The 25,619-nt window shown below is 39.1% G+C and overlaps 1 long non-coding RNA gene across 1 annotated transcript in view; it reads right to left on the bottom strand.

Annotated features, from left to right (window-relative positions):
- The window catches only part of LOC140521355 (uncharacterized), a 594,446-nt gene that overhangs the window by 436,008 nt on the left and 132,819 nt on the right, over nt 1–25,619 (bottom strand). The window lies entirely within an intron of this gene.

The raw sequence follows: 25,619 nt of genomic DNA, 5'->3' as shown, positions 1-25,619 counted from the left end.
ATTGGCTCTTTTTTAATTAGTTATTTGTTGCTTATTCAATATTTAGGGTTAGTATGACATTCAAGGAATTGGTTGCACAGTTGTATATATACAGACCTTTTTACATAATATGGAAATTTACAACTGTTGATACACACACACACACACACACACACACACACATATGCAGACAAAATCAGGTCCTCTGGAAAGGTGATACATGGGGCCATGCTGTAGCACCCCAATGGAGGGGAGCACAAAGGTAATCAATGCATGAATAAAGAATCACTACCAGATGGTGCTTTGTATCCAGGAGTGTTGTCTTCTGGACCTAAGGGAACCTGTAGCACCTACATGCAAAGCAGCTAGTTTATATACCTGCAGGGCAGTGGCTCTGCTTGACACCAACCACTGAGACTATACAAGTCATAGGATTTAACAAATAGTAGTCCACTGTACTATTCCTCATTTCTAATTTTAGGAAAAAACTAGAGTGTGTTCACAGGTTTTACATTTCTGGTGTTTAGTCACTAATCAGAGGAAGGATTTGACCTATTTGAAAAATGCATCATACATAACCTCTCAGGCCCTTGGTGGCAACACTTTAAAAAGTTTTAGAATTGCAGCTCCTTCTGGATTCCCCAAAGAGTATCTGCGCTCTTCTTTCAACGACTCTCGTCCTTCAGATTCAGGTTTACCTTCACCACATCTAAAATGCCATTGCGTCCCAACACACATGAGACGCTAAGGAAGACATCCTCATTAATGCCATGTAGGTGCTTAATCATGGTGGAAATTGGATGCACTCTTCATAATGCTTTCTGCCAGATCTGCCACAGACAAGCCAATGGCCCAGGAAGTGTAGCCCTTCAGCTTGATTACCTCATAAGCACTTTCAACCATCTGTTTATGAATGTTTTTCCAATTTTCTGCATCAGCATCAGTTCCCAAAGAAGGATGAAGATTCTTTAGAGACACACCAGCAAGATTCAAACCCCTCCACATAGGAACTCTGGAGTCTCCATGTTCCCCAAGGATGCATCCATGACAACTTGAAGAATGGACACTAAGTCTCTCCCTCATTAGGTAACGGAAATAGGCAGAATCCAGACTGCAACCACTTCCAATAACATAGTTTTTAGGAAAGCCACTTAGCTTCCAGGCCACATATGTCAAAATATTCACTGGATTGAAAACAATAAGCAGCTTGCAGTTAGGGTTGTATTTAACAATATTGAGAATGATGAATTTAAAGATATTCACATTACGCTGGACCAAATTAAGACAACTTTCTCTCTCCTGTTGACATGCCCCAGCCATGACAGTGACCAGTTTTGAGTTTGCAGTAACACTGTAGTCTTTGTTAGAAACAATCTTTGGCATTTTGAGGAAAAGGCTGCCATGTTGGAGATCCATCATCTCTCCCTTTAGTTTGTCTTCTATTACTTCAACCAGGGCAAGTTCATCAGCCAATTCCTTTGTTAAATACCAGTGGCACATGCCATGCCAACTGCACCAACCCCAATAATAGTGATCTTGTTCTAGGGAACCTGTTCTTGCTTTAGGACATTCAAGATCAGCTGATCTTTGAGAGCTGATGCCATTTTGGAGGGTATCTGGGGGGATAGTGAAGTTGCCGGTCAGGCTGCGAAAGTTCTGAGTTAGACAAGAGGTTGTTGCTCCCAGGCTTACACCTATGTTGGCTCTTAGAGGCAAGTCACTTAACTTCTGTTTTCTTCAGTTTCCTCAACTATGAAATAGAGACTATAGTATTTACTTTCCAGAGTGGAAAGTGAGGATTAAATGTGATAATATTTCTATTATCTCAAATGAGATAATATTTGTAAAACTCTTAGCACAGTGCCTGGCACATAGTAGGACCTATCTAAATGCTTATTCCCTTTCAAGAGACCTTTCCTGATTTTTCCAGGTGAGGATGCTACCACCAAGATCACTCAAAATGACTTTGTGTTTACTTGGTATATATTTCAGGCCCTGGTGTCTATCAAAGAATCTGGCACACAGTAAGTGCTTAATAAATGTTTGAGTTGAATTGAATGAGGAAATCCTCTGCCCAAGACTCTCTTATCAGACAAAAAGAGTCTTTCCAAAATGTGGTGACCCCAGAATAAAAACACCATCCTTGCATAACACTTTAAGGGTGTCAAATTACTTCCTCACACCCCTGATCATGCCCAAATGCAAATATAATTATTCCTATTTCACCGATGAGGAGCCTAAGTCACAGAGAATTGAAAGGACTTATCCACAGTCACACATTTCAACAGATGTCAGCTTTAAGCACTTGATACAGAGATTTCAGGTCTGGGATGTCTCTAGAGTCCATATTTCTTACAGGTATCAGGTATGTCTGACAAGCATTCTTTCTGAAAAGGAGAGTCATACCAAGACTGTCCTGTCTTGAGAGATGGGAAAATGTATTTTTCTGCCCTCTTGGCAGAGGTGGGATACTATGGGTGAGGATTATTGCATATACTATCAGACTTGGCTGGTGTATTTGTCAGTTTTGCTGTATTGCCTCCCCCACCCCATGTGACTAATTTTTATCAGGGATTGGTGCTCCTGTGTAGAAAAGGCATAGGATATATTCAGAAATAAAAGTGATATGAAAACAAAAAATAAATAAAATTTTAAAAATTTGAAGGATCATAGATTTAGAGCTGGAAGAAACTTTTGACGTTATGTAGACTAGCTTCATTTAAGAAGAGGCATAGAACCACAGAAAATAACTTTTATTTTCTGGAAACTGAGGCCAAGCAGGGTGGAGATGACCTATTTGCCTAAGGTGACACCCTAAGTGACTGAGCAAGGGTTCAGATTCTGATCCTCTGACTCCCAATCTAGCATGGGTTCTGCTGTCCCACCCTGCCTCTCAAATCCTTGGCTCTGTATAGTAATCCCTCTACTCAGTTACCAGACTGCTTAAACGGAATCCTTCAGCAAATCACACCACCCAGCACAGAATTCAGGCAAGCCCTCTCTGCTCTGGAAGGGATTTAGACAAGTGTTTATTTTACTTTGCATACATTTTTCCAACACAAAAAAGATGAGATAAATCCAGCCTGTTAAACCCCCATTGAACAGATTCCAGATTCCAGTTCTCTTTCCTTGAGCAATGGAGAAGGGTAGATTAGTTAGTGGTGTGTGTGTGTGTGTGTGTGTGTGTGTGTGTGTGTGTGTGTGTGTGTGTGTGTGTGTGTGTGTGTACGGGGATGGGGCTGTGGAGAAGGAGGGAGACACACTCCTCTCACATTTTCAAAAGCCATACCTCTGACCCTACTTTGATCTATGAGAGAAAAGATGACCTTTAAGTTGAGCATGGGCCAACACATTTCACAAAGAAATTGCATGCCAGGCAACTCCCCTTGTCTTTCCCCATATTATAGCTTACTCCAACATTCAATAAATGTCTGGCATACCTTATCCGAAACACATTAAAGTGTTAGAGTACTTTAAGAATGACCAGCCAAAATCCACCAGCGAAATGCTTAACCATATCCATTTCAGCATTCTTTTATAAAGATGAGTTGTTCCTGGTTACTCAGCCTCTAGGAAGAGGTGTCTATTTTCCATTTATTCTCTGATTTATAAGGGAGAATAGCATTTAAAAAAAAAACCAGATCTGATATGGATACCTCCTAAGCTAGAGTTCCCCAGACCCAGTTCTCAATTCCATGGATTCCTAGAGAATGGGGTGACGATGCCCTTTTGCCACAGGCTTAGTCCAAGACAAACTTGTGAAGTAGAGGAAATTTATATTGGGACTCCTTCCTTGCTGTCTTCAACATCCCTTTCCTTCTTTATGGTACCACTGAATTCTTCCAGGAACCCTCTTCTGACACACAAACTCTCTTGCCATCCATTTTAGATATCTTGGTTCCTACCGGCTGCCACAAGCATTCCCACTCTCCTCCATCCCAACCCTTATTTGTTGCTCTGGGAAGAATCATCAAATGAACCTTGCTTGGAGAAAGGCAGGAGAGCCTCTTTCCCTAGGGCTCCACTAGATATCCCCGAAGTTCCACAAACCAAAACGTCCTTCCTTAATCACCACTCCGCTATGTAGGCATTGTCCCCCCTTATTAGAATATAAGTTCTTTGAGGCCAAAGACTCCCTCACTTTTGTACTTGTAGAAACAGCACCTAGTACAATGCTTAAGTCATGAGAGGTTTATTAAGTGATGTTTCATTTATTTATTCATCCATTCATTCATTCATTTACTTGGATGAACTTCATCTAGCTACCTAGAATCTCAGAAAGTTCCTTAAGTAATTACTATTTAAAATATTCCACTGTTGTTTAATAGGGGACTTGAGACCAGAAAGTACTCAGAAAAATAAACAAATTCATGATAAATTATGGAATTTAAGCAGCAAGTTAGGTGGGGGTGATGATTTCCAGTGTCTCCCTCATCATTGCCTATTAACCAATGGCAGATCCACAAGTAGCAATTCTGGCCCCCAGATCAAACAAAAAAACTCTTCTGGGGAAAAAAGTGCTAAGGGTGCCCTCCAATCACATTTTAAGACAAATTCATTGGGAAGAAGGAGAGAGATCCTAAAACTTGAATAGGGACTTCAGGGCAGAAGGTTCCTTCAGATCCCAGGCACAGGCAAAGATCCTGAGGTCCTAGAAGGTCATTGTTGAAGAAGTTACAGCTGGCATAGGGAGCAGTTGATATGGGGGGGGACAGGAGGATTTCATGGGCAGGGGGATAAGAATCACCTGGTAGCTTCCTACCTTAATTATAAACTAAGGTAAGGTTCTTCAACTTTATAAAGGGGTACAAGTGTTATGGTTGTTGCTCGTCTTTCATTCTTGAAGAGGACCACGATGTCAGGAAGGTGATGCCATGACTTACAAGTGAATTGGATTTAAGTGAGGGAGGGCTGTGCAAAGTCACCAGCCTCACTTTCTTCTCTGGAAACATTTCAGCCCAGTGGCAAGATACAGATCATTAAGGTGGGTCAAACCATCATCACCCCACCCTTGTTATGGCTCTGTTCAGAAGGATGACTTTGGCTAGACTGACAGAGACCTGAACACTGAAAAGGTACAAGGGGCACTCAATTCTATCCCTGACCCTCCTGCCCCCATCCAAGAATACTCTAACTCAGACCCAAGCATTTATAGGATAATAGCTATTAGAAATGGAAAAGAAGGACAAAACATCTAATCTAATCTCCTAATTTTAAAAATGAGAGACACTTTTTTTAATAAAGATGGGAAAAATTGAAGCCAGAGAGATGAAGAGATTTTCCTAAAATTGTACAGAATTAACAGAGTCAGATTTTCAAATGGAGATCATAGATTTAGGAGCCAAAAGGAAATCTTACAAGATAATCAGATCCACTTTTCTCATTTTACAGAGGAAGAAACTGAGGCCCAAAGAAATTAAGTGACTTGCCCAAGTTCACACAGACAATAAGTGGCAGACAGGTTGAATCTGAGCCCAGATCCTCTGACTCCAAAGCCCCTGTTATTTCTGCCTATGTGCTGTGTTTCTAATGCCATCTCCCTACACAACAGAGAAGAGACACTGAAACTCCTTGAGACACCCTAGAATATGGACTCTTCAACTTTTCCCTCTTCTGTTGTGGCAGCATTTGCTGGTGTTTTGTGGCCTGAGGGCATGCACAGTGCAAAGTGCACATGCTTTGTGTTCAGAACCAAAGTGGCAACAAAGTTGTACAATGCAACATGGGTAAGCACTACCAGAAACACCTTGGATTCATTATGTGTAGGATTTTTCATTAATTTTTGGTCATTGTATGTTCAGAAACCTCTGTTGCCAAACTGCCTAGAATAATACGAATTATAGTGATAACAATAATTAGTATTTACATAGCATTTTAAGGTTTACAAAGCACTGTGATTATTCTCTCTCATATGATCCCTACAACAACTCTGAGAGTTATGTGCTATTATAATTTCCATCTTACAGATGAGGAAACTGAGGCTGACCGAAGTTAAGTGACTTGATCAAGGCCACATTGCTAGTAAAAGTCTGAGGCTGGATTTGAACTCTTGTCTTCCTAACTCCAACACTATTCACCGTACCACCCAGTTATCCAAAAACTCCAAGGGGGCTAATATAGCCCACCCCATTCAGGGAGATTGAGCCAAAGTATGTGTGCAATAGCAGTGTACTGCTCTCACTCCAAATCCAGGAGCCCTTTCCATCCTGATACCTCTAATATCATGAGATAAAGTCACATATCCGATGTCACCACTGGTTAGCCAAAGGCAAATCCTGCTCTTTGCTGAATAAGCTATAAGCAACAGCAGATGGAAACATACAGGACTCATCGTATGGGACCAGAGGATTGTGTTTATGGGACTAAATCCATCAGTGACAAGGTTACTACAAGAGGGAGGATGCCATTACAATTCTGGTTCCTATTAACATTTCAAAGGAGTTCCCCAAATCTTTTCTCCTTGATAAGGCACATTGGAGAAGCCTTCATTTTGACCTCTGATCACAACAGCTCTTCTTGTAGGGGTCCCCTGTTACAGAATCATAGGTTCCCAAGCGAGGAACAGGGTTCAGGCTGGTGACAAACTCAACCCCAAGCATGGCATCCAGGGACTGACACCAACTGTCAGGCTTTTCAGTAGTTCTCAGTAGTGAGTTGAGAACAAAAATACTCAATGCTCAAAGGAAAGAAAATAGAGGCAAGGGGGCCAAAAAGATTTCACTTTCCTTTCCAATCATTTGCTAAAATAGTTTTTATTTTTTTATTTTTTAGTTGTTGGCTATAATCTTTGAGAGATGGCAAAAGGAGAGAGCTTAACGGTTCATTCTTTCATTCTCCAAAGGGCTTTACTAGCAGGAGGAGGACTGGCTGGGCTGCTCCTTATCAAACTGTTTCTCTTCCTCCTGTCACTGAGAAATTCAGGGCATCTCTCCTCCCTGAGATGACCAACCTGGGGCCAGGAACCCCCTCGGAGGCCAGAGACAGACGGGGCTGGGCACAGAGTCCCAACTACCTAGGGAGAGAATTAAAAAAAAAAAAATATCCAGGGAGTTTGTCTGAGAGCATTTTTTAAAGTCACGCTGTGTTAAGGGCCTGAAGAATAAATCAAACCAACGTGTGGCTCTCAGTGATGGGATTTTCCTGCGTGTGAAGATGCTTGTTGACTTTCCAAAACTGCTGTCAGAATGGAAAAATGAAGCCAATTTTTTTTCAGTGGGAATTAGTCCCCATGCCCTCCAGGGGGTGCTGTGCTGCAGCCAGGCAAGGGAGGTGTATGTTGCGGGGCAGGGGGTTACTCTAAGAGTCCCCATCTTTCCAGTTCTAGCCTCAAATAAATTACTTCACCAAAGAGCAGAGCTTAAATCACCTCATAATCCCTGGACTTAGATCACCGTCTGCTCCAGCAAATGGCATTTTCTGTGGTATTTTCATCAAGTCATTTGCACTGATCATAATTACATAAAATCATTTTAGTTGTTCTATAAAATATCATTTAATCTAGGGGAAGCCAGGTGGTGTAGTGTATACAGGGCTGTATTTGGGTTTCTGGAAGGACTGATTTCAATATAATAGCTGTGTGATCCTGACCAAGTCACTTAACTTTTAGTTTGTTTCTTCGTCTGTAAAATGGATTTGATAATAAAAACTCTTACTTAGCTTATTGCGGGTGTCAAATGAGAAACTTATGAAAATTACTTTGTAAACCTTACAATGTTATATAAAAATAAGTTATTATTATTTATCATCAGTGGGATGATAAATGAAAAATCGATTTTACATCACTTTTCACGGTGAGGAAATCAGTTGCCTAAGGGGAGAGGAGACAGCAAGTATTTGGAAATTGCACATGTGTTGAACAAAATCAAGAATATTCTTCCTGGGGGTGAACTCTGAGAAACAAAGGCAGTTGAATAAAACACAGACAAGTTCAGATGCCTAGCTGAACCTTCTGAGTCTGAAAATCTTGCATGAAGAGCTCACTAAGCCAGCCTCTCCAAGGTAGCCTTACTGCTTTAATGAACTTTCCAGGGAGGAAATAGCAGAGAGAGGAAGGTTACCTGGCATCACTCCATGAGGAGAGCACCCAAGGGCTCCTAGCTGAGTGGTAAATAAAGGCTCTTGGACTCCTTTTCAAGGACTCCCCAATCAATAATGCTTTGGTTGGAATGGAATCTCATAAAAGCTTTCTCCTGGTAACTATGACCTTGGGCAAGGCAGGCACTTTCTCTGAACCTTGGACTTCTCTTCTGTAAAATAAGGGGGTTGTTTTATGACCTCAAGTATTCCTTCCAACTCTAAGCTCATGATCCCTTGAAATCAGTCCTCACCTAAGAGAGTTCAGGCCAAGGCAAATGATGTGATTTCTTCCCCCGAAATCATAGACGTTCAGAACTGAAAAATAATCTCAGCAAGAACCTCCAATATGCGTACAATTGCTTATTTATAAGCTACCTACATGTACAAGGAAACTAATAATTATAAGAAGGGCACAGATTGAGAGGGGGTGCAGATGGAGAAAAAACTAGATTTGGCAACTGATGAAAAATGGTGTGGGGAGGGGGTGGTTGTGAGGGAGAGTGAACTTCGAAGATGACATTGAGATGACGAGCCTGGATGACTGGAAGAATGGTGGTCCTCTTGACAGTTTAGAAGAGGGTGAGTTTTTTGGGGAAAGCTAATGAAATAAGGTCTTAATTGAATATCATAACTCATCCATACTTCCTCATTTTTCCATTCCTTCTTTAGTACCCAAAATTAAAGGGAGGGAGTAGTTATTCACTGATCACTGGAGAAAAAAACCTGCCATCTAAGGGGTGTTTGTTGCAGCCTCAAGGGGCCCTGGAAGGCTGGGGGTGGTTCGGGGAGGAGGAATTTTTTCCAATGGCATCACATAGCGATTAGATTATAATTGCCTTTATAGCTAGTTCTCTCTCTGACTCTGTCTCTCTCTCTCTCTCTTTCCCTCCCTCCTTCCTTCTTTCTTTCTCCCCTCTTTCTCTTTTTCTCTATATATGTATATGTGTGCATGTATGTATATAAATATACATATATGCATATGTATCTAGATATTTCTTAACAGAATTTTAGATAGGAGGATGTTGGAAACTTTCACAGACACAATTGCCTGTTTTAGAGAGGATGGAATGTGAACCATCTTCCTATCCTTCAACTAGATGATCAATCACGCACCTATGGAGGATGCTAGGTGTCACAGTAGAGGAAGCACCGGGCCTGGAGTCAGAAAGACCAGAGTTCAAACCTGACCTCAGACACTTACTGTGTAATTCTAGGCAAGTTACTTAGCCTCTGCTACCTCCCTTTGACCATTTGTAAAAGGGACATACGACTACCTCACAGAGTTGGTGTGAGGATAAAATGAGATATGTGTAAAACACTTACACAGTGTCTGCCATTTAGCAGGCACTTAGTATATGTTTATTTCCCTCCTTCCTTTTCTTCCTTCCTCCTTCCCTCACTCTCTCTCTTCTTCCTTTTCTTCCTTTCTTTCCTTCCTTTCTCCCTCCCTACTTTTTTCTCCCTTCCTCCCTCCCTCCCTCCCTTCCTTCCTTCCTTCCTTCCTCCCTTCCTTCCCTCTTTCTGGGATGTCATGGATCCCACTTCCAGAACCCACTGCCTTAGAGAGCATTTCAAAAAACACTTATTTGTTGCCCACTATGGATCAGACAGAGACACACCATAGCAGAGGGAACAGAGAATCAGCCTCAGGGCCAAGAAAACCCCTGACCAAGTTGCACCAACAAACATCCTGGTTGTGTAATGCTGAGTAAACTGATTAACTTCTCAAGAAATTCCGTAGGACTAATAGTTTCAAAACAGTCTCCAATTTCCATCAGTAGGATAAGCTTCCTCACCAGGAATGTGAGAACCTCCACCAAAGAAATGACAGGTCTGGAACCTAAAAGAGTGTCAAGTGGTGTTCTGAGTATAATTAGAATACTAGTGGGTTATTTCATCTAACCCACGCAAAGCATAATATAGCAAGGTACTAGAAGAAGCAGAACTAGAACCCAGCTCTCCTGTGTTCTCCCCACTATATATGGGACCATAGATTGAGAGCCAAAAGACACTTTAGAGCTCATTTATTACAGGGGTTCTTAACCTGACGTCTGTGGTTTTAAAAAATATATTGTGATAATTGTGTATCAACATAATTGGTTTCTTTTTTTACTATATATCTCTATATATACATATATGTACATCTATGTGTATAGTTGTTATTTTGTCCTTCGTTCTCAAAGAGGACCATGACATCAAGATGATGACATGACTTGTGATTGACTTTAATTTGAGTGAGGGAGGGCTGTGCAAGGTCACCAGCCTCACTTTCTCCTCCTGAGCCATCTAGGTCTAGTGGCCTGATATTCATCAGGATGACTGGAGATGGCCCAGGATGCAATGGGAGACCCTGGCCCTTTCACACTAAGGTCTTATAGCATTCTCACTTTGAGAGATACACCCATTCAATGAATAGGCTTCTTTAAGTAGTTGCTCAAGGCATGGCCCCTTTAATAAAAAAAAAAAAAGAATCAAACTGGGAGGAGAAGACCTTCAAGGTTCCTGGGTAAAAGAGAAACAATTGCTATTTAGTATTACACACACACACACACACACACACACACACACACACACACACACACACACACACACACACACATATATATAAAATATATTTACACATATTACATTTAAAAATATCCTTTGAGAAAGGATTCCTCGGCTGCTAGGGCAAAGACAGCTTACTTATACCCTATTGGAGGAGATGTGAATTGGTCCTGGAAAACAATTTCAAGTGACATTAGGAGGCATATATACATATACATACATATGTATGTGTATATATATGTATATATATATATATATGGAAATGAAACTGATATAGAAGCAAGATTTCAGTCAAATGTTTTAAAATCAAAATAAAGTTATCAAAGGCAATCTTGAAAGAATAAAACCTCACAAAATGGCAGCAAGCAGCATGAGAGATATGTGGCAAAGCATTTGAGGATGGTCCCACCTGTGCTTTGGTGATTTTGAGGGGCAAAGGGTGTTACACAATTAATTATAGGTGTGTGTGATGAGAGATGTAACTTAACCTCTTACCACCCATAAGTCAGCATAGCTTTTCTTTAGAAGGTACTAAGACCATTGTCCAGACTTAATTGTCTCTGGAGACAAAGGTTCAGGCCATCAACTCACAATGTCCTTTCTGAATAGCCTTCTCCCGCTGTGGCTAATTAAATTTCCTCCTAGTGAGTGACCTAGGAGTATTTCATTTCATTCTAATACCAGGTGACTGACCTGAGTTTGGACCAGCTCCCCCCACATATACATACACATGTGTGTATATATACACATACATGCACACATTATATATGTATGTGCATGAACATACATGTGTGTATATATACATACACTGTATATATGTGTATAAACATATATATTCAAATATACACACTGTGTGTGTGTGTGTGTCTCCCTTTCTGCCCCTCATACCTGCCTCCTGGAATCACTGTGTGACTGGCTGTCGATGAAGCATCTTAGGATTCCTCCAGATTATAGAGTCTAACACTGCTGTACTCTGTAAACCTTAAGGCATTATGGAAGTAGAAACTATAAGAATAATTATAATTATTTTCTATCTCTTGTTAAAGCTTCAGTTCTTCACCCTACCTTTCAGCTTCAGCTTACGTCAGCTCCACAACAAAGATAATAGCTGGAAGGAATATTACATATTATATATTATATTTATATAACCAATCAATATTACTATGTCTACATATATACACATCTGCATGTGTATTAATATATAATTAACATTATATAAGTTATTATGTTTATATTAAAATACTTTAGATATTATCTTTTTTGAGTCCTAGAGCCACACTGTGAGATGGGTGCTAGGGGCATTATTGTCCCCATTTTACAGATGAGTAGACTGCGGGACTCAGGGAAGTTAAATGATTTACCCATAGCCATACAGTTCATAAATATTAGGGGCAAGGTTTGAAGTTGGCTCTTCCCCACTCCCAGTTCAGTACACTATCCATTCTACCCCACTGCCTCTCATTTATTTTAATGATTTAAATAGCTTAGTTATCTGGCTTGTGACAAATTAGATGAAGCAAATCCAAGGAGTGTAGAGACCATTAGAAGTAGCAAGTAATGGCAGCCTCCGCTCAAAAAGAGCTACCGTATGGCATATAGTGATGGTCTTTCTGCAGACAGTAATGGAGGGTTTGGGGAAGTAGTAAGTTTCCTCAAAGCTGAAGTTCTTTAGTCAGAGGTTAGCTGACTTGAGCCATAGCTAGAATTCAGAGATCTGAGATGAGCAAATTTCTGAGACAAATTCATTTGGGGATTCCCAGAGGCTAAGCCAGAATGCCAGCCCCTATGAGCAGGTAGACCTGAACAACACAAGACCATTGCTGGAAAGGTCACTAGTATAAGCAGGGAGGGCTGGGGAAAGAAGTATGCCACCCAGGTGCACTGAGGAAGGCATTTAAATGTTGTCAGTGGCCTCTCAAATATGGTGCCCTGGGCCAACACCTGCTTCATACAGACAAAGCTGTAGCTCTGTGGATGACCACTTTGGGGCTATATCATAGAAGGGACTCCTATTCCAAAATGGATTGGAAAAAATGGCTGCCAAGGTCCATTCAAGATTCTGTCATTAGGCGTATACATACAGGGAAAGACATTGAGAGATGAGCCCCTAGGCCCTGAGCTTTGAGGATTGATGGAATAAAGCATCCTTGGACACATCTTAAGGGTCCCACCTTTACTGGTTTCTTTTTAGGCATCTGGGAAACAAATAAAAACAAGATGACCCTTTGAAGATAGTGTCTGTTTAGAGTTAAGAAAGGGAGGAGGCAGCTCATATACTTTGGCTGCTAATAATCCCTTACATGTGTGCAACACTTGGTGGTTTTCAAAGCATTTTCTTGAGTCCTTTGTGAATTTTACTAGCCCTGTGAGGTAGGCAGAGTATAATGACTCCCATTTTGTGGATGGTGAGACAGAGTCTTGGAGAGGTTAACTGATCTGTCTACATTCACACGAGGGCAGAGACGAGACCAGTCAAACACTTGCCAAACAGTGACAGAAGCTAAAAATAAGGTGGGCCAATGAGATTTAGTCCCAGAGCACCAGATAGAGAGGGTGTTGACAGCACTCACAGGCTTCCGGCAGTGTAGATGTGACTGAACTTAGCACCTTTTTAGCAAGAATTAGTAATGAAAATAAGAATTTACCAGCTGACCTGTCCTCCCCCCACTCTAGCAGCTGACCTCATTCCCAGGTAAGCTCCAGGTGGGGATAGGCCTCCCCAACAGCAGACCTGCTCACTGAAATGCTTTCTTTCCTCACCCCTACCTCCTTTAAGATTCAGATGAATAATACCTTCTTTAGTAGACCTTTCCTGGTCCAAGGAAGGAAGGAAGGAAGGAAGGAAGGAAGGAAGGAAGGAAGGAAGGAAGGAAGGAAGGAAGGAAGGAAGGAAGGAAGGAAGGAAGGAAGGAAGGAAAGGGACAGGGAGGGAAGGAGGGAAGAAAGCAGGGAAGTAAGAAGGTAGGGAGGGAAGGAAATAAACAAGCATTTATTAAACACCTACAATGCGTCAGGCAGTGGCTAAGCATTTTACAATCACTATCTCGTTTGATCTTCCCAGGAATCCTGGAAGGTAGATGTTATTTTTATTCCCTACTTTACAGATGAGGAAACTGAGGTAGACTGATGTTAAATAACTTGCCCAGGGTCACACAGCTAGTAAATATCTGAGCTGAAACTGAAAAAACTGAACTTGAGTTTTCCTGACTCTGGGCCCAGGACTCTATCCACTGCACCCCCTAGCTGTTAATTATTAAATTCAGTTATCCTGACTCCTAGACCATGGCTCTTTCCGCTGTACTGCACTGTCACTGCCAAGCTCTACACAATCTACAGCCCAGATGTCATCACTTATTGCCAGATGCCCAAATAGCCAAGAGCACAGGCATCCCAGAATTTCACAATTCCTATTTTGTTTGTAAACATGCACCCGTGCCCACACTTCCCTATTCATTCTCTTCCAATTCAGTGCAATGAAGGTCCAAGATACCCAGACTCTCTCTTCTTCTTTTCATTATCGTTTTTCCCCTTTCCCCCCCCCCAAAAGTATCTAGGGGGAATAAAAGACCCTTCCAGGAAAACAGAGTTTTCAGAAATAAGGAACTGTTTTTTCCCTAAGAAAGCGCAGAGGAGGTTTAAAAAAATCAATTGAGATCAACTTAAAAATTTTTTAGAATCACTTAGATGTTTAGTTCAAGGCAACTTATTATATCAGAAAGAGTGCTAGGTACAGTATCAAAAGACCTTGGTTCAACTCCTATTTCTGACAGTTTCAAGCTGTGTGACTCCAGCCAAACCACAATGCTTTATGAATACAGTTTCATTTGATCCTTCAATTAATTTCTCATTTTACAGAAGAGGAAACTGAGGCACAGGGAAGTTAAGTGTCTTGCAAGGTTACAAAAATAGTAACAAAGTCAGAATTTGCACCCAGGTCCCCCAACTTCAAAACCAGTCCTCTTTCCACTTACTATAAAGTTATTCTCATTATTTTCAACCAAGATGAAATAGCAACTGTCCTGGGACAGGTTGCTATACTTCTATAATTCTTTCATATTTAATCTTTTATAGATTACCATCACATAGAGGGATAAAATAATTAGATATTATAATTAATTAAAACATAGAGGTACGAGTCCTTTTATCTAGGGTTACAGAAATAATCTTTGGAAAAACTCGAGTAGCACACAGGATGAGGAGATTGATATTTCTATCATCATGCAGACAAGATATTGTAGCACAAACCCTAGTTTTGGACCCAGGGACCCAACTACTGAGTCCTGGGTGTGTCTTCACAATGCATCAACCTTCTCATTCTAGTGTGGGTTTGTTTTTTATCGAATCATAGCTCTAGAGCTGGGAAAAGGAATAAGTATTTATTAGGCATCTACTGTGTGCCAGACATTGCTAAGTACTTTATAAATATTTCATTTGATCCTTCATTTGGAAAGAAATTCAGTTTCTATGCAGTCCAATTTCTTCATATTACAGAGGACAAAATAACAAGGGAAGTTAAATCATTTACCCCAAAATACACAGGTAACAAGCTTCTGAGGCAGTATTTGAACCCAGGTCTCCCCATTCCATCCTCTTCCCATTGCACCATGCTGTGAAATTCTTGCCCATGTCTTTCCATCATTATTAATAAAGGATTCTTTCACTCTTGTCATCTTTCACTCTCATATAACCATACCATCCTTTTCTTGGCATCTTTATCCTTTTATGGAGCCTTGTCATGGTTCCAAGTGGTACCTAGGTCTTCAGAAAGAATGCTAGTGAGGCCAAAGATTTGACAGGTCCTACAAAGTTCACAAATCTTTGAGTACTGGATTGTGATGGATTGTGCCTGTAGTCTGAGGATAAACCCACCTAAGTGTACAGAAGCCCATAGCAAGGAAAAGTTACCTATTTTTACAAACAATTTGTTCAATACTGGATTGTTCTTTGATGGAGGGAAGAGATGAAGCCAAGATGGTGGAGTGCAATAAACATTTTTGCTGAGGTCTCTCAATAAACCCTCTCAAAAACTTTTTTTTAATGTGTCAAAACAAAATCTGAACAAGATAACCAACAAAAAGTCACAGTGAGTCATTTTCTCAGCCTAAGGTGCCTCAGGAGAACAGAAAGAGACTTGTATAGACATGTACATAGATGTGCATGTATAGACATGGGTAGAGGCTGGCAGAGAGTGTACCATGGTAGAATGAGTACCAGCTATAAGCCTTGGAGGCAGAGGTGGCAGCAGCAGCTATGATGGCACCTAGTTCACAGGGACAGTAAGGGCACTGAAGACCTGATCATAATAAGATTAAAGGGGACCCATGTACTACCACTAGGTGTAAGACCTGGCATGAAACAGCAGGTTCTTTGCCATTATTGAGTTTTTATTTCCAGTTCCATGATGGAGAGAAACAGTTGTAGCTGACCAGATCTCTCCTTGGATCACCATGTTGTAAGCATCAAAAACTTATGGACTCTCAGAATTAACTGTGAAAGCAGCAGCAGGACAAAAAAGACTGTAGCTCAGGCCAGGAGAGCAGATCTCACCTCTACTATAAAGCCCAAAGACTAAAAATAGGCTGGAAAATGATCAAACAACAAAAAAGAGCCTGACATAAGAAGTTTCTAGGGAGACAGAGAAGCTCGAGACACAAACTCAGAAGAAGATAATGACATACAAACATCTACAAGCAAAAAGCCTTAAAGATAAAAATGCAGATTGGACACAAGTCCAATAAATTTTCCAAAAGAGCCTCAGCAAAACATAAAAATGGCAAAAAAAAAAAAAAGATGTTAATCAAATAAAAGTGGTAGAAGAAAAATTTGAAAAAGAAATGAGTGTAATGCCTTAAAATCTTGAAAAGAGAACTAATAACTTGGTAAAAGAGGCACAAAAATATGGAAGAAAAGAGCTCCTTAAAAATCAGAATTGTCTAGATGGTAAAAGATACAAAATCTCACTAAAGAAAATAATCCCTTGAGAGGAAGTGGAGCCAAGATGGCAGAGTAGAAGGATGGACCTCCTCTAGCTCTACTCCCATACCCCATAAAATGTTTGTAAAAAATGACTCTAAACATATTCTAGAAGAGCAGAAACCACAAGACAACAGAGTGAAAGAGATTTCCAGCCCAAGGCAGCCTAGAAGGCTAACAGGAAAGGTCTATCACACTGGGCTCAGAACAAAGCACAGCTTAGCCTGGGCTGTGCAGTGCAGCAGGGACAGGACTGGCACAGGCTTCAGTGTGCAGAATCATGGGCAGCAGCTGCAGTTCCCAGATTTCTCAATCTATAAATGCCAAAGGCAGCATCAAAAGTCAGTAAGAAAGCTCTTTCACCTGGGTGAGAAGGAGTAGGGTCTGGCCTCAGCCCCAACCCCAGGGCAGCAGCAGCCACTTCAGCATGGTGTCTATTTTTCAAACCCCTGGCCTAAAGACCCTAGGGGAATCGTGCAGCTGATCTGAACCTCAGCTCTGAGTGGTGGCCCTAGGGTGAGGAGGAGTGCTGGTGTGGTGGAGGTAGTGGAAGCTCTGAAGAGGGAATTCTACTCACAGATCTTGGGCAAAGCTTGTGGTTGCTTCCAGACCAGAGCACAGGCCAGGAGAGGAGCAAACCCCTCCCCCTTTATTGGGCCACCTTGGAGGACCTTGGAACTTATAGATCCCAAGAGTATATTCTCCACTTGATGAAGGTCTAAAAAGTCAAATAACAGGCTAGAAAAATATTCAGAAAAGGGGGAAAAATAAGACTATAAAAGGTTACTTTCTTAGTGAACAGATATTTTCTTCCATCCTTTCATATGAGGAAGAACAAAGCATACCATCAGAGAAAGATATGAAAGTCAAGGCTTCTGCCTCAAAAACCTCCAAAAAAATATGCAATGATCTCAGGTCATGGAGGAGCTGAAAAAGGATTTTGAAAATCAAGAAAGAGAGGTGGAGGAAAAATTGGGAAGAGAAATGAGAGCAATGCAAGAAAATCATGAAAAGTGATTCAACAGCTTGCTAAAGGAGACTCCAAAAAATCCTGAAGAAAATAACATCTTTAATAATAGACTAATCCCAATGGCAACAGAGGTCCAAAAATCCAATGAGGAAAAGAATGCTTTAAAAAGCAGAATTAGGTAAATGGAAAAGGAGGTTCAAAAGCTCACTGAAGAAAATAGTTCTTTAAAAATTAGAATGGAACAGATGGAAGCTAATTACTCTGTGAGAAACCAAGAAATTACAAAACAAAACCAAAAGAATGAAAAAATAAAAGCTAATGTGAAATATTTCATTGGAAAAACAACTGACCTGGAAAATAAATCCAGGAGAGACAATTTAAAAATTATGGGATTACCTGAAAGCCATGATAATAAAAAAGAGCCTAGACATCATCTTTCATGAAATTATCAAGAAAAACTGCCCTGATATTCTAGAACTAGAGGGCAAAATAAATATGGAAAGAATCGACAGATTACCTCCTGAAAGAGATCTGAAAAGAGAAACTCCTAGGAATGTTGGAGCCAAATTCCAGAGTTCCAAGGTCAATGAGAAAATATTATAAACAACCAGAAAAAAACAGTGTAAGTATTGTGGAAACACAATCAGGATAACACAGGATCTGGCAGCTTCTAAATTAAGGGATTGAAGGGCTTGGAATATGATATTCCAGAAGTCAAAGAAACTGAGATTAAAACCAAGAATCACCTACCCAACAAAACTGAGTATAATACTTCAGGGGAAAAATGATAATTCAATTCAATAAAGAACTTTCAAGCATTCTTGATGAAAAGACTAGAACTGAATAGAAAATTTGACTTTCAAACACAAGAATCAAGAGAAGCATGAAAAGGTAAACAGGAAAAAGAAATCATAAGGGATTTACTAAAGTTGAACTGTTTACATTCCTACATGGAAAGACAATATTTGTAACTCTTGAGACTTTTCTCAGTATTTGGGTAGTTGGAGGGGTTATGTACATGTAGAAAGAGGACACAGGGTGAGTTAAATAGGAAGAGATGATATCTAAAAAAAATAAAATTAAAAAGTGAGAGAGGAATGTATTGGGAGGAGAAGGGGAGAAATGGAATGGGGCAAATTAACTCATAAAAGGGGCAAGAAAAAGCTTTTTCGATGGAGGGGAAAAGGGGGGAAGTGAGAGGGAAAAAGTGAAGCTTACTCTCATCACATTTGGCTTAAGGAGGGAATAACATGCACACTCAATTTGGTATGAAAATCTATCTTACACTAAAGAAAAGTAGGGGATAAGGGGATAAGTGGGGTGTGGGGGAATGATAGAAGGGAGGGCAAATGGGAAGAGGCAGTAATTAGAAGTAAGATCAAAAGAGAGAATAGAATAAATGCAGGGCAGGATAGGATGGAGGGAAATATAGTTAGTCTTTCACAACATGACTATTATGAAAGTCTTTTGCATAACTATACATGTATAGCCTATATTGAATTGCTTGCCTTCTCAGTGGGGATGGGTAGGGAGGGAGGGAGGGGAAGAAGTTGGAACTCAAAGTTTTAGGAACTAATGTTGAGAATTGTTTTTGCATGCAACTGGGAAATAAGAAATACACATAATGGGATATAGAAATCTAACTTGCCCTACAAGAAAAGAGAGAAGATGGGGATAAGGGAAGGGAGGGGTGTGATAGAAGGGAGGGCAGATTGGGAGAAAGGGTAATCAGAATGCATGGTGTCTTGGGGTGGGGGAGGGGAGAGATGAGGAGAAAGGTTGGAACTCAAAATCTTGTGGAAATGAATGTTGAAAACTAAAAATATATAAATAAATTTTTAAAAATGGGTGAATGGAGTCAGAAAATAAAGAAACAAATTTATCTCTTCAATGTCCAAAAAGAAAAAGAAAATAATCCCTTGAAAATTAGAACTGTTCAAATAGAAGCTAATGACTCCATGAGACATCACAAAACAATGAAAGTGAAAACACTGAAAAAATAGAAGAAAATGTGAAGTATTTCAGGAAAAACAACCAACCTGGAAAATAGATCAAGGAGAGATAATTTAAAAATTATTGGACTACCTAGAAGTGATAATCAAAAAAGAACCTTAACATCCTATTTCAAGAAATTATAAAGGACAAACAGCTCAGATATCTTAGAACCAGAGGGCAAAGTACAAATGGAAAGAATCTATTAATCACCTGAAAGAAATCTGAAAGTGAAAACTCCCAGAAATATTGTAGCTAAATTCCAGAGCAGCCATGTCAAGAAAAAAGTTATAAACAGCCAGAAAGAAAGAATTCAAATACCATGGTGCCACAGTCAGGATCATACAAAATTTAGCAGTTACAATCATAAAGGAGCAGAAGGCTTGGAACATTCTGGAAGGCAAAGGAGGTAGGATTACAACCAAGAATAATCTATCCAGCAAAACTGAGTGTAGGGGAATGGACATGTAATAAAATAGAGTACTGTCCAGATTCCTGATGAAAAGACCAGAGCTAAATAGAAAATTTGATATTCAAAAACAAGTTTCAAGAGAGGTATTAAAAAAGGTAAATTTAAGGGAGAAATTATGAGACTTAACAAGGTTAAATTGCTTACATTCTTATAGGAGAAGATGATCCATGCAATTCCTAAGAACTTTATTATCATCAGGGCAGTTAGAAGGACTCTAGTTAGAGGGAATGTGTATGAGTCCATGTCAGGATACTCTCAAAAGAAGAATGGGAGGGATGCACTGGGATAAGAAGAAATAACAACAACAATAACAACATTTATATGGCAGCTGCTATGTACCAGGCACTGTGCTAAGTGCTTTACAATTATTGTTTCATTTGACCCTTGCAACAACCATGAAGGTAGGTGCTATTATTATCTTTATTTTTGAATGAGGAAATTGAGTTAACAGCGATAAAATGCCTTGACCAGAGTTGCACAAATAGCAAGTGTTTGAGGCCAGATTTGAACTGAGATCATGATTGCAGGACTGCCAGTCTCACCTAGCTGGAAAAGGGAGAATAGAGAAAAGTTTTTTACAATGGAGAGAAAAATGGTGGGGGGAGGAACAGGCAATGCTTGAACTTCACTCTCATCTGAACTGGTTCAAAGAGAGAAGAATATGTACATACGTACATATGTGTATATCTATACATGTGTGTATACAAATATACATATGTGCTTATATGTAATAGATAAAGACATATTTGGGTATAAAAATTCATTTTGCCCAACAGACAAAGGGGAAGACAAAGTGGGGATTGTAAGACAGAAGGTAGATTGGGAAGGTAGTGGTCAGAAGCAAAACAGACTTTTGAGGGGGGGGACAGGGTTAAAAAAAAAAGAAAGGATAAATAGAAGAAAATAAGATAGAGGGAAATACACAGTTAGCAATCATAACTGTGAATGTGAATGAGATGAGTTCACCCATAAAATGGAAGTGGATAGAAGAATGGATGTTATTTATAAGAGACACACTTGAAACAGAAAAACACACACAGAGTTGAAATGAGAGAGGAGACAAAATGTAATATGCTTCAACTGAAGAAAAAAGACAGGGGTAGCAATCGTGATATCAGACAAAACAAAAGCAAAAATAGGTCTAATTAAAAGTGGTAATTGGGAACTGTTCTTTGAATATTTTAAAGATTTCACTTGTGAATTCATCTGGTCCAGAAATTTTTTTCCTTTGGAAGTTCATTGATGGTTTGTTCGATTTCATCTTCTAAGATTCTTTATTTCTTGTTATGTAAATGAGCATTTTATATTTTTGTAATTATACATTTATTTCATTGAAGCATAAAATTGGGCAAAGTAGATACTAGGAAATTCTCTTTTTTCACTTTTTATGAATTCCTTTTACTTTCTGGCACAGGTGATTTAATTTTAATACCATTTTTATTGCATTGTGGTCAGGAAAAGATATCTATAATATTTCTCCTTTTATTTGTGAGGTATCGTCATAAGACATAATCAATTTTTGTAAAGGGGCCATACACAGCTAAGAAAAATGTACACTCCTTTCTATTTCTATTCATTAATTGCCAAAGGTCTATCATATTTAATTATTCTAAAATTCTCTTCGAGTCCAACTCCTTTCATATATTTTTTTAGATTTACCTAAGACTGATTGAGATCGCACCTTTTATAGTTTCATTATCTATGTCTCCTCATAATTCATTTCATTTTTCCCTCTAAGTATTTAGAAGTTGTGTTATTCAATGCATATGTTAAGATTTTAAATCAGTTAATTATCTTTGTTACCTGTAGAGGAAGGTGATAGCACAGTAGATAAGACACTGGGCCTGGAATCAGGAAGATCTGAGCTTATATCTGGTCTCAGACACTTACTATATGATGCAATAAACATTTAATAAGCAACTATTACATGCCAGGTATTGTGCTAAGCATCAGTGGTATAAATAAGTAGAAAGAAAGATAGTACCTACTCTCAAGGAACTTACAACACAAATGCAAGCTGAAAGAGAGGGAGAGGGGGACACCTGAGGGTACCCAGCACAGGAGCATCAGGATGATGATTTTATTGTTCTTGAGTCATTTTTCAGTCATGTCTGACTTGTTGTGACTTCATTTGGGGTTTTCTTGGCAAAGATACTGGAGTGGTTTGCCATTCCCTTCTCCAGCTCATTTTATAGATGAGGAAACTGAGACAAACAGGGCTAGGTGACTTGACCAGGGTCACGCAGTTAGTGTCTCGGGCCAGATTTGAACTCAGGAAGAAGAGTGTTCCTGATTCTAGTCCTGGCACTCTATTTACTATGCCACTTAGCTGTCTGCCATGATGATGGTGGTGGAGTTAAAACTAAGCAGAGTAGTTAGTGGCAAATGAAGTGATGTCTGGGAGTTTGAGCTCTCTATAAATAAAGGTTACGGAAGAAGCTTTTTGCTCTGCCCTCTAGCTCCCCAATTATTGGGGCATAAGCAAATAAAGATATTTTCTAGCTGTGTGACTCTTGACATATCACTTAATTTCTGTCTGCTTCAGTTTTCTCAACTGTTAAATAGGGATAATAATAGCACCTACCTATGGGTTGTTGTAAGAATCAAATGAGATAATATTTGCCAACACTCTTAGCACAGCCTATCACATAGTAGGTACTGTACAGGAATACTCCCTTCCTCCTTCTCCTTTCAGAAAAACATAGTTCCCCCTTTATCCACTTTAATTAAGTTTCTTTTTTGCTGTTGCATTGTTTCAAATTAAAATTGTTGTTCCTGTGTTTGTGTCTGTGTATCTGTGAATCCTAATAGATTTTGCTTCAATCCCTTATTTTAACTCCATATGAGCCTTTATTTTTCAAGTATGCTTCTTGTAAACAATATTTTGTTGGATTTGACTTTTTAATCCATTCTGTTAGCCTCTTCTATTTTATGGGTGAGTTCATCCCATTCATCTTCATGGTTGTGACAACTGCTTTTTTCCTCCATCCTATTCTCTTATATCTTCTGTTATTTATTTCAAGTTGTTACCCTTTCCTTTTTTCCCTTTTAACCATATGAAGAACTACTCCAAATGACTACTAATTAGATAAATGCAAATCAAAATATTTCTAAGATTTTGTCTCACATCCATCAGATTGGCAAAGATGACGAAAAGGGAAAATGATTAGAAATTCACAGGCACATTGGTATATCATTTGTGGATCTGTAGATATATGACCAATCTAGAAAGCAATTTAGAATTTCACAGTAAAAGTTACTTACCTGCCCTTTGAGTCAACTGTACTATTGCTAGATTTATACCTCCAAAAGATCAAAGAATTGCAAAAAGGTATTATGTCGGCAAAAATATTTCTAGTAGTTCTTTCTATGATAGCAAACACATACACACACATATTCACCTGGTAACTAAAAGATGATCATCAACTGAGGAGTGATTGAATAAGTTGCAGCAAATAAATATGATAAACTATTGTGCCACAAGAAATGAGGAAACAGACGATTTCAAGGAAACAAGGAAAAACTTTTACAAACTGATGCTGAGGGGAGGGCTTCAAAATGATCACATTTAAATTATTTATTTAATTTGTTTTTCATTTAAATTATCACATCAATATTTTTAAAAATAGTATTGAAGACTTCTATAAGTTGATCAAGAATTAAATGGGCAGAACCATGAGATCAATTTATACAATAATAACACAATAAATAACAAACCATTAGAGCTATGATCAATGTAATGACTATCCATGATTTCAGGGGATCAGTGATAAAACATATTATCCATCTGCTGACCAAGAGGGGAAAGATTTAGAGAATTAAATGAGAGGGTGGGAGTGGGAGGAAGAAGAAATAAATCTCTATTTAAGAAAAAGTAGAAGAGCTACACATGTGAATGATGCATGCATCCTCAGATGAAGTCTGTATCATTAACTTTGCTTAATTGTTTGGAGTACTGGAGACTAATTTCCCTTTGGTTGAATGGGCTTCAATTTGCTAGTGTAGAAAATATCGTTACTAATTTAGGGAAAATGGAAATGGAAATGGTAGTTTTAGTGATCATCTAATCTAATTTCCACATTTTACAAACGTGCATATTACACACAGAAAAACTGATAGACTTTGCTGGACTCACAAAGCAAGTTAATTGTAGAGCTAAAAATAAAATTCTAGTCTCCAAGCAGCTAAGTAGTGTAGTAGATAGAGTGTTGGACTTGGAGTCAGAAAGACCCAAGTTTTAATTCTGCCTCAGAAACTTATTACCTCTCTACCTGTTTTCTTAATTATAAAATGGGATAATAATATCCTGCAGCTAGGTGGTACAATGTGTAGAGTGCTGGGTCTAGAGTTAGGATGACCAGAGTTCAAATATATTCTCAGATACTTACTTAGTTCTGTGTCCCTGAAAAAGTCACATATATTATTTGCTTCAGTTTCCTTATCTGTGAAATGGGCATAATAATAGTACCTACCTCCCACAATTGTTCTAAGGATCAAATGAGATCATAACTGTAAAGTGATTAGCACAGTGCCTGGCACAGAGTTAGTGCTATATAAATGTAAGTTATAGTTATTATCATTATTATTGATATAGCTGGATTGTTATAATTACCTCACATGAGGTAATATTTGGAAAGTGTTTTGCAAACCTTTAAGTGCTACGTCAACGCTAGTTATAATTATAATTCTAACCCAGCTCTCTTTCTGCTAAACTAGTCTTCACTAGTAATCTCTATGTATCATTTCCCCATAATGTCCAAAACTCCAATCACAATTAAGTTTTCCATTAGCATTTTAAACAATTATTTTTAGCTCCAAGGATAAAGGCTGAGTCTGGCAAACAGTTTCACCTTCATCTCCTTTAACCCTCCTTTATTTTCCAATTCTTTTTTCTCTCTCTCTCCACTAGATGATCAAAGGATTGAATTAGCCAGGAAATGTTTCCACTCCAATAAAACATTATCACATGTCAGTCACCAGCTAGGCTTAGGAGGTGGCTCTCCTATGTCTTAAATGTTCTAAAATTTTGAAAGAGTTCACAGAGTTCAACCAATGTGTATTTCCTTGCCATATGCCAAATAGTCGAAGAGATTGGCACCTTCCCTGCCAAAGCTTTAAAGTCAATAGATACATTTTCATCATTTCATCATCTATATATCATATGAGTGTTTCATATAACATCTGTTTAGGTTTAGTTGCTTTTTTCTCCTTTCCTTTTCTTTTTAAAGCTGCTTTTTACCAAACTCACAATGAAACCAGATGAGTAAGAATTCTGATCCATCAGCAATGCCACAAGACATGATGAATGTTACAAATGTGTTGGAACTGACAGTATAAAGGAGTACCTACCACAGCCCTGCCAGTGACTGCCAAAGGAGAAAACAATGGCAAATATGTAGTAATAACAACAGCAATGCCACCTTAATGGTTCCCTTAGCTATATCTTAGCATTCAGAGTTGCAAAGTACAGCTCTTCTGGAGCAAGAAAAGTTATTATTTTTACCATTCTAGGATTAAAAATTAGAAGTTTCCTTAGAAATATCACCCAATTGCCTCTCTTAATTTTATAGATAAGGAAACTGAAGCTTGCAGAAATTAACTGATTTGCCC

This window comes from Notamacropus eugenii, chromosome 1, assembly GCF_028372415.1.
Source record: "Notamacropus eugenii isolate mMacEug1 chromosome 1, mMacEug1.pri_v2, whole genome shotgun sequence".
Taxonomy (NCBI): Eukaryota; Metazoa; Chordata; class Mammalia; order Diprotodontia; family Macropodidae; genus Notamacropus; species Notamacropus eugenii.
The sequence above is the reverse complement of the archived record's forward strand: the minus strand, read 5'-3'. Positions and strand labels throughout refer to the sequence as shown.